The sequence below is a fragment of the Pempheris klunzingeri genome, chromosome 12, assembly GCF_042242105.1.
Source record: "Pempheris klunzingeri isolate RE-2024b chromosome 12, fPemKlu1.hap1, whole genome shotgun sequence".
NCBI lineage: Eukaryota > Metazoa > Chordata > Actinopteri > Acropomatiformes > Pempheridae > Pempheris > Pempheris klunzingeri.
This window is the reverse complement of record NC_092023.1, coordinates 21,679,361-21,690,225: the sequence shown is the minus strand read 5'-3', so window position 1 is coordinate 21,690,225 and position 10,865 is coordinate 21,679,361.

Below are 10,865 nucleotides of genomic sequence, written 5' to 3'. Positions count from 1 at the left end.
TAAATTACATGGTGAGATCATTGCTTTCTGGACAAAGAAAGGACAAAATCTTGTCTAATGTGTCACATATATCTGTAATTCCAAAAGGCCTCTGCATGTGTGTATGTGCGCGCATGTGTGTGTGTCTGCAAAGCACTTATTAATCTGTCCGTGCCCTTTCGCTGGCTTATGAAGTCCTGATTGTGTGTCATTGTTTTGGCTTCATTTAGTTGAACACACACCCCGTAATCATGCTTGCAAATATACAGCTTTAAAAAGGCGAGCTGCCATTTTCATCATGGTACTAACAAAGTGCATTTGAAATCACTCTGACTTCCCCTGTGCTGAGCCATCAGTGCTCACACAATACCAATCAGAAGAAAAAACTCTCGGCTTCAAAGCTTCAAGCTTGACTACATTAATAATATTAATAAAACAGCAAATTAAATGTGTGGGCTAAGAGATGAGGGGAGAAAGTGTCTTGAAATCCTCTAAAGACATCCGTCTTTGTCTCTGACTCTTGTTTCTCTTCATTATTGGCTCATTGAAAGTGAAGGCTAATGACAAAATAGCGGGCTAATTCCTGTAATTATGTGTGTTTGTCAGAAGAATTGTGCGAATGACAGCACTTCTTTTTCTGATTTTTAAGTCAGTAGCTTCGGGGGTGGCATTGTTACTAACAAAGCATTCATAGACAGGTCATGAATTAGTGAGGTATAGATGTAGGTGACAAGAGAAAAATAGCTCCCCTAGGGAATGCTTGCACAACAAACTTAACCCCTGGCCATTAGCTTCATTGTTTTGTTGTCAACAATTCAACATGAACAGAGAGGTAAAGAATTTGCACGGATGTTTCTGTGAAGTAGGAACACAGGGAATGAATGAGCGAACAGCAAGAGAAACAGTATCTGCTTTTCCAGATTTCATTTATCCAGCACCTTCCTGAAGCTGTCAGGCGGAAGGAAGTTGATTTCGTATTGGTCTAAGTCTATTTGACCTCCATAATGAAACTATTTTTAATTCCACAATATTTTTTGACCTTCACATAACATGGCTTCAGCAGTAATATGAGAGCACACAAAGAGCAGGAGGGACACTGAATGCAGACAGATGGGTCAGATAATTGCCAGTACAGTCTTTTTAAAGCACATGCCAACTTCTTTTTGCTGAAGCTGTTTTGTGCTGTTGTTCAACAATTTGAGTAGATAACTGCCGTGCTGTTGTTGTAATATATTTGCATATGATTGGAGATTTTTGTTTGGAGTTTGTGTTATCAAACTGTTGACCATTGCCAGTCATGGTGAATGTAGCTGCTTACACCAGCAACCCATTGTCTTTGTGTGACGTTTTTTGAGAACTGAGAATTTCATAAGAGACTGATAAAGGCTGTCCTATTAGAAATGTGAGAAGTCTACTCTCATTTATCTAAAGCGTAAAAAACCAAATCACCAAAAAACCATTAATGTAACCTATGGTGGAAATGATGGTTGGAATGTGCCGGAGTGCTGGAGAGTCAGGAGGGAACGGTGTTCCTGCTCAGATTTTGAAAATCCATGCAGTGTTTTTCTGGGGGAGGTCATATAAAGCTGTTTTATACTGTTTCCAATGTGTACCACAAATTCAGCAACAGCCCATCCAGCCAATGGCAAGGCGTGATACTTCAGAATCACTTGTTCAGCCCCCAAAGAAGCGTTTCTGTGCCAGCGCTGTCCTGTCCAGCAGCTACAGGTGTGCTGGGAGCTGTCGGGAGACTGAAGGCTGATCTTGCGAGTTAAGGAAGAGAGATTTGCTAGTAGCTGTGTTGAGGAGCAGTCATGACAGTTTAAGGCACCACACTGCTTGTACTTTATAACACATTCCAAATCTGACTGTTGCCAAGTGCTGTAAGGTGCCTGGCAGGGGAATGGCCACAGGACGGCCCACTGGTACGATCCATTTCATATACGATCCTATGGGCTATTAAAGCTGCAGTCAGTAGTACGCTTCAGGTCTGCCTCCAAAGCCCCTCCCCTCAGAGGAGGCTGTCATGCACACACAGACTAACCATTGCAGCTAAGATGGTGGCGAGCTTCGGAGAGATGGGGAATCAGCCCATGTCGGAGGGTCCGGGCTGCGGCTAGCCGCTCAGCGCAAAACAATGACTGGAAAACAAGGAGTCCTGACGAAGAGGAAGAAATGGTCCAAAGTCAAGCTTCACTTCATGAAGACAGATGAAAGCAGCTGTAGTTTTAGTGTATGTGAAATGATCATTTAAAGTAAGGCGTTAGAGGACGTGTATAGGACTTGCCTCTATAATTCTTGACTCAGAAAAAAGCAGAAAAATATTAAATAAAAATCACCCCAAATTACAGAGATTCGTCTAGGACTGATTTTATGAATATCATATGGTGAAAACATGGTAGACTGATCATTCAGAATTACCGACATGGCAGATTCACACATGATTAAGATCACAGATGACCTTCACAACTATTACAAGTTCCTAGAGGTCTTATAATACTTGAACACTAGAAATGCCTCTGTATGTTAAAGCATTACTTATCACTCATTACTTATTGCCCATGCTAATCTCTATGCATAATGGTGGGCCGGTTCACTTCTTACAGACATGTTTGGATGCTGGCGGAGTCCTTTCTGCTCTGCTGAGTTAGTTATAATACAGCTCTATGGTCACTTACTGCTTTGAAGAACCCATCAGTGATGCACAAGCATCTCGAACACCATTAAACAGGTGTGGAGTCGCAGCAACCATCCGCCATATTAAACAGCCTGAGAACATTTTGTTTGTCTACTGCTGCCCTCCGTCCGCCTCATTCAATTAACACCAGTATGAGTGTGTGAGTGTGTGTGAGAGAGTGAGAGAGTGAGTGTGTGTATGGTTGTGTAAGGGTGAGTGTGTGTGCATGTTAAGTGTTCAGGTGTACCTTTACATCCACACACTTAAGAAGGTTACACAAATATTCAATTCAAACAAACAAATTCTAATGAACTTACATTCTGTCTGTTTTTAACCAAGTGAAGCTTTGACGAGCACAGAGTGTGTCAAGCCCCCTGTTATCGTCCCATGATTTCATTGGTTAATCATGTAAATCTGAACCCTGCCATTAACTGGAAGAGAGCGTGTACGTGGGAGGGCAGCCGAGCTGGCAACTAAAGAGCCACTTGGAGAGTTTGGGTCCTTCCAGATTGCCGTAGCAACTACTCTACTTCGTAGCTATTTCAGGGAAATTGGCCACACCGACCCTATCCAACCCTCTCACCCTGTCTCCACAGCCCCCTTCCCCTAACCCATTCTCTCACACACACACACACACACACACCATATCCAAACTAAAAACAACCTTGGCCTGTAAAGGGTCGAGTGGCACTCTACCACCACTTCTGTAAGAATAATACACTCACTGCGTAAATGTATTCTGGTTACTGAATAAGTGCCTGTGTTTAGTTTCATATTCGACTGGGTGAATCTATGGTGGGGGTGTTTCAGGGGAACTGAAAGAAATAACCGAGTTTAATGGAAAATCGTTCCCGTATGGTTGTTCCTGTAATCTACAAAGCATAGTGGAAAACAACGAAGAGTTGGTTTGTCTTTAGAGGCTGCTATCACAAACTTTTCTGCTCTGTCTTACAACAACGGCCACAATGGAGAACAAGATCTGATTTAAGATCCATGACAGACAAACCGAGGATGTGTAGTTAGAAGCCGACATGATAGCTTTAGCTTGACCATTATTCCATGTACGCAGCAACACATGGCCAAAAGCATGACGTTAATGTTAATTTGACTGCTGGTCACTGCTGATGATGAGTTGTGTGACGCTCAAAGTAATAACAAGACTTTCTTCTTTCTTTACAATGTGTTCTTTACACCAAGATCTGGATCGGAGTTGTGATCTGACCCTTGTAGGTGGTCTCTAAAATAACTTACAATAGGACTGGAGAACGGGTGAATGAAAGAGAGAGAGAGAGAGAGAGAGAGAGAGAGAGAGAGAGGATGACTTCACTGCTCATTATGTGGTCCAACACTCAGACCCACACACAGAGCAGCCCACTGCTTGCTGTCCTTGTTGGTGAAATGCAGCTAATTGTCATTCACAAGAACATTCAGTTCCTTTGGAAAACATGTTTCTTTTAGCTTCTTTATCTCCTTAACTTAAATAACACTCATTAAATTGAAAAATGTCTTATTTGTGATGAAATAATAGGTGTGCCAGCTCCCACTGGCTCGAACCAGGGATTTGTTTTCTTCCTCATGTTTTACACATCTCTTGTCGGGGTGTCCACAAGTCATGGAATTCCTGGAAAGCCATTGAATTAAGAAAAGCCTATTCCAGACAGGGAAAGTCAGGGGATTTCATAGGTTATTGGGGCTAGTCGTGGAAAACTAGGGAATCTTATTTATTATATATAATAAACTAAAAATGTGTTTATTCACTAAACCAGTATTTTTAGTAACATTCAGGTTGGTTATGGTTACATGAAACCTCAAGGACCAGAGTTTGAGATCCCTAATTTAAGTTTTTTAAGTAATTTAAGCAACATTTATAGGTCATGAAACGTTTTGTTTATATGTATGTATGTATATATATATATATATATATATATATATATATGTATATGTACACAATGGATCTTTGATAGATATTAGCGTACCTAATTTCTTACAAAAGTAATGTGACCTTTTAGAGATAGATCATTTATGTCACATTTAAAGACCACTCTCCACTCTTCTTCCTCCCTCCTCACATTCAGAAATTGCAAATAATTATTGGAAACGTTTTGAGAAAATAATAATAATTCTGATATTCCTAGTAAAATGTTTAAACGTATACAGCATTACATGGAGACTTCATTTGTAGATTTCTGAAATAATATTACATCAACTACTGAAATATGAGTGTGGACAATCAAATAATAATAATAATAATTTTAAGAAATCTACACAGAAAGATACATTTGTCTCTTTTTGTCTTCTACTCACCAGTATAATAATCTGAATCTCATTGCTCAGTGGATCCACTTGGTAGCAGTGTTGCCTCACAAAGACTTGTGAAGACCCCTCCTGTCTCGACTTCGTCCAGAGTTCGTAATCCAGTTTGAGACCTGATTTGAATGGAATGATTGTGTAATCCAGGGTGAAAGCATGCATGATTTTTTCATGACATTTCATATTGTGGCTCTTAATAAGGGGTCCAGATCCAAGACTAGATAGCTGAAATGGACCTATTCTTTTTTTTTTATTTTTTATTTTGCATTGTTTGGACCACCATCATTTCTAGATTTTAATGTAGAAATGAATCGTGTAAGCAGTACTGTGGTGTCCACTGTCCAGTTGTGTCAACTTTTGGCCAAACAAATAAAGGATTCAATATTTCCTCACCAGAATTTCATTCCTGACAATGTGCTGAGTTACTGTTCTGTTCATGTTTCCCAGTTTGGTGATTTTTATTGGAAATACAAATTACCTTAAGGTCTAACAGTTTCTTTATAAAATTACTTCTACTTAAATGAACCTTTTACAAACCCAATAAATTATCTGAAAAATCAAAAAGCTGAAAACAGACTTTTATTTTTTGTCCTTTCATAAAAAAAATGACATCTTGGATATTAATGGTCTTCATAGGACAGAGATCTTCATTTTGTACAATAAATGTATACAATATAACTAAGCAGTTAAAACTGAAAGTAATTACAAATATGTAACCTTCAATACTTCTTTATTTCCAGTCAATGGCCACAGTTTTTGTAAAATGTTGTCTAACTGTTCATTCCTTACAAAACTCTGTAAGTTCTTTGGTTTGGCTTTGTAATCAAAATAGCAACGTAGATGAAATGAGCAGAAAACACTACACAAAAGGAATGTTCTTTGAAATACACATACATTTTATTGGTGGCAGTCTGACAGTGAATACCTGGCATTGATCAAAATACACCCATTACTGTGTGAAAACTGCAAGAGAACAAGACATTTAAGTAACTCAAGATAAAAACTATAACGTGAACAAAACTTCCTTTGCATCATCAATTAAAGAACTAAAAGAAGAAAGTGTACACTGTGTTGCATTTCTGAGTGGCTGACATTATCCTAACTACAAGCTCAATCATTTTAGCTGTAAGATTTTCTGAATTATGTTACGTTTTAGATAGTGTTAAGCAGATACATGTACATAATGCAAGCTGGCTACACTGCTACCTCAAAGCAAACCCAGTGAACAACCTGACTTCAGACTGGCCAGAAATGTAACAGCTCAGCTGAAATACCAAATGCTGCGCACGTGCCCAGAATAGAAGACTAGTGTCAGCTGAACACGTCTTCATATCACTTTATCATAGCTTTAAGTATAAATCTGCTACATAACAGTATCCTATCCATCACGTAATATTTGAGGTTGCACAAAATACATTGCAATTATCTAACCAAGGACACAATAGAAACAGTCTTATTACATCCTTCCACCTGGTATCCATCCTTTGTGGGTACAGACATGTATAGAAGGAGTAAAAGGTTATTAGGTTAGTCATTGGTTAAGTGTGTGAAGTGCTGCCCCGCTATGGTAGTTATGAGCATTAATATTAACTACATTAGCTCAGAAAGCAGCAGGGTATTACACACAGCCGAGCCAGGCGACAAGGCCGAGGAGCACATCGATTATTCCAGAAAAGACTACCATCATCTTCATTATCGTCATCATCATCATCATCATCATCAGCGGTAAACCTTGATTGTGTGTATTAGTAAGAGCAATCCACTTGTCGTTGATGTTTAGTCATTCCTATGTGACACATGCGAGACATGCATTGCAGAGAGAGATAGCCAAAGACAGCAGCTTGTGCAACTTTGTGCATTGACACCAAAAAGCGAGACAAGCCTTGATTCACAGTTCAATGAAAGCACCTAAGAAAATGGCTTTATATATTTCTCTTTATCTCTTATATCTCGAGCTATCTTTTAATTAAGATATCAAGATCCTGAAAACAATATAGCACAAAATAACTACTACACCTGTGGGGGTTGTTGATCAATACCAATGACTCAACCATAGCTCGGCCTTTTCTTGAGCCAAACAAGCAGCCTACAGTTATTTGTTCTTATTCTTCCCATATTGCCTCTTTACGGGATGTTTCATGTTAAGCTCCACACTAATCAGCTCGCTTAGAAACGTGTGTAAAGTCTTGTAACTAACATCTGCGTCCTTGAGTGGCGGTAGGATATGGAGACACTTGTGGTCAGGCATATGCATTGAACTGGAAGTATCTGACTGCTACAGCAGGAAACACGCCAAAATAAATGAAACTTTGCGAGCTAACGCACTGAAGCAGGTGTAAGGACCTGGAAACACCAGCATTTATGACAACAACATTTTGGACCAAAATCTATTTGCTTCAATGTAATCTACATTTGCACAGCTTTTTGGTGTTAAGTTCAACTTTACAGAACTCTGATGGTCTCAGTATGCTCCAAACTAAAGTCTTACACATACTCTACACATTCAGCATGTGTGGATAGCTTGGTGGCAGAAACGCACCATGTTACGCATCCCCATTCCTAAGTGCATTAGGAAATAAGTTGTTCAATGGTATTTGGCAGTCTTTTAAAGGCAAATTATACAAATGTGGGAGGCCACGGCTCTCCTTGCTCAACATTCTTCAAGACATGCATCCCTTTTGTGATCTGGAGCCTGCGCTGTTGGAGCATTTGCTATGTGTACAGTTTGCAGAGACACAAAGTTTTGGACCCTCGTGGGCAAAGCACTTCTCAGATTGTCTAAAAGCTATTTTTCAACTTTAAGAAACAGACAATCGTGTCCACTTTACATAGTGTTTAATAGCATTACAACTACTTTGGTCACACCATGAAGGACCTCAGCGAGAGATTGTCAGCTGAGACTGATCCCTGAAAGAACAAATTGAGACTATGCAGACTATACAGGCCACACATACTGTACATCCTTTGAAGCATACTGTGACCTTAACGGCAAACTCTTATGAGTGTTGACCTTTGAACGAACAAAACCTAGAACAGTCCAAAATGGAGGATGCCATCATATTAGCTGTCGCGCCTTACAATTCAGTTACAACCTCGCTTTGGAACGAGAAGTACCACAAACGGAGCATTTTGCCATGGTTGAAACTAGCCACAACCACAGGTACCCACTGAGTGAAGTACTCACTACATCACCACACCAATAGGACCGTGAGCAAAGATCTTTTTTCTGCTATACTAACTGTTGTTGCAGTTTGTCCTGGCTGCAAGCAGAGGTCAACTGAGAGAAGAGATATCTCATAATAATGCCCCTTCAGTAAGTGTTGTCACGAGGATGTTTGGCAGACGTGCTGAACATTTAGATGTGGCAAAAGCCTTCGATGAATTCACAACCAGTGTGATACTCTGATTACTTCTGAAGTCACACTTGTACATAAAGCTAAACATATTGTCAGGGGGAGTGAAGGAATGCACTGCACGCTCTCATGGGGTGAGTAAACCTTGACATCACATTTTCTTTATACTAGGCACTCTTTCGATTAGGTTTAAACTTAAACCTTTCATAATCATCTGAATTTTTACTCCTAGAATTATTGCTGACTATGCCTCAGTCCTTAACACTGAAACAACAAGTTCTGCTTAATTCAATGGCTCAAGTTCTTCACAGCAGGTTGAACAACTTGTCTTAATATGTCCTCATTGGGTATGAAGTAAATCATTATCCTGGCGGTGGTGTGGACACATTCAAACACTGCTACCATTTCTAAACTAAGCAAGAATAGACTTGCTCGTTGAATTTTAGGGACGGAGGTATTTCAAGTTTCTTTTGTGATTGCAAAAAAACCAAAACACAAACAGACAAGTGACACATCCACTCACTTTGAATGAACACAGCAATCAAATCAGCCTCAGCATCTCATGCTACGGCTAGTGAGAAAAAATGTTGAGAGATGTCCATGTGAAAGCACACACGCACACACACACACACACACACACACACACACACACACACACACACACGGCTCTAAAGCTGCTGAAACAAAGCTAAAAATCTGTACAATATTTAAATACTGTATTTACAGAAATAAACATACTTCATTGTTTGTCTTGGCCTGCCTGCCTGCACACTTGTGCAGAATCACAGCTGGATTCAAGATATTTAAATGGTCAATTGATATTTTTGTCCACATGTATTAATCTGAGGCATGAACAAATAAAGGCAACAAATAGCACATTTGATGGCTGTACTTAACTTCCAGATTGAGCCTCAGGATGTTTCACATCAGATTTTACTTAAAGGAGCATAGTGGTGGTTTTGCTTGATTTGGCCTATTGATTAGCAGATTAGCAGATATACTTGACTTATAATGCTTGCAGTTCTCCAAAGCATGCCATCAGATTCCCAATGATTCCCTATCTTCCAGGAGAGAATGTACATTGGTACCTTTATGCTTCACACTGATATGTTTCAGTACTCCAGCGTGCGTCTTTCATTTGGTAACACATGTTGATATTTAAGTAGGTAATTACACCAGCGTCAACTAAGGATGCCCAACAAAACCTTGTTCCAAATAAACCACGTGCCTCTAAATGAGGAAGAAGGCCGTATTTCTAAGGTTGGTTCTCTTATTCTCTGCAATGCTTGTTGCCACTAGTTCAACACCCCACCAAGGGAGGCTGTACGAGCTTTTGACCTGTTTAACAAGCATGTCTTCAAATCCCAGTCTCATGTTCATCCACAGCTGATGTGTTTTAAACAGCCATATGGCTACCAGCAGAGTGTTATAAACACACTGAAAACAAAAGCTACCATTTGTAGCTGTACAGCCTCGGTAGCCACGTAGCCTGTGCTCAATCAAATCCCCATGTAGCATAATGAATTGTCACTCAACTGTAGATCCCCTCAGCTCTAGACAGGCTTTTTAATCATTTCAATTCAATGTTAATTGATTTTGTCAATGCTGTTTACATCTTGTCCCCCCCCCCCCCCCAAGTGGCCAACTGTTTGTCGAACCTTCATCCAGCTCATGTGTTTTACATGCACAACTTGTTAGGCTTATTACTTATTATTATTATTCAGAGCAAGCTGGAAATGGATGCTAAATGTATAGAACTATTTAGCTTAATTGGGCATGTGGTAATATTTGGCAATCTACTGTAGACACTCTGAGAGTGAGAGTCTGAGACCAACCAACTCCTGTTCCTGCTACCACTCATTCCTGTTGAGTTTGCTTAAGGCGCTCTGCGTTGCCATGTAATCATTAGAACAATGCTAACAAAATGAAGCCGACAACAGTCACTGCATTAGATTACTAATATAAATGGCTTTCTGGAAGAATAAAACGGTATGCTTTGGAAAATGGTTGGCAGCAGTGTGATGTAATAATGTGTTACACTATGCTTAAAGGGCTGAATCATGCAAAACCACTGGCCTCGCCCTCTGTAGTGAGGTGGGGCTGATGTACCTTTTGAACATGAACAGCATTGGGACCTTCCGTCGAAGCTCGATGACATGATACTGTGACCTTTTTCTACTTTTATTGCAGGTGTTTTGTAGTGCAGGTGTTTTGTAGTGCACTGATACAATAATCTAACAGAAACTATTAAAGGAAGTGAGACAGGTAGAGATGCATTCTAAATCTGTCATTTTTGTGTTGCAATGTTGTATGTCTTATTTTTTCTGGCACTGAGAGCCTTGTCTCTGCAATGCACAGAGTACATCTGTAATACATTATGGCTGAGAAGTGATCAAGCATTAACAGTGAGTAAGCCTCTACTTTTCCTGTCAGGAGCTCTTAAACCTGGCTTAACAAAGCTGAATCCTCTGCATGGACTGTATGGATGAGTGTGAACACCATGGAGCTCCTCAGCAAACAGGCTACAGCGACGGTGTGAAGTCACA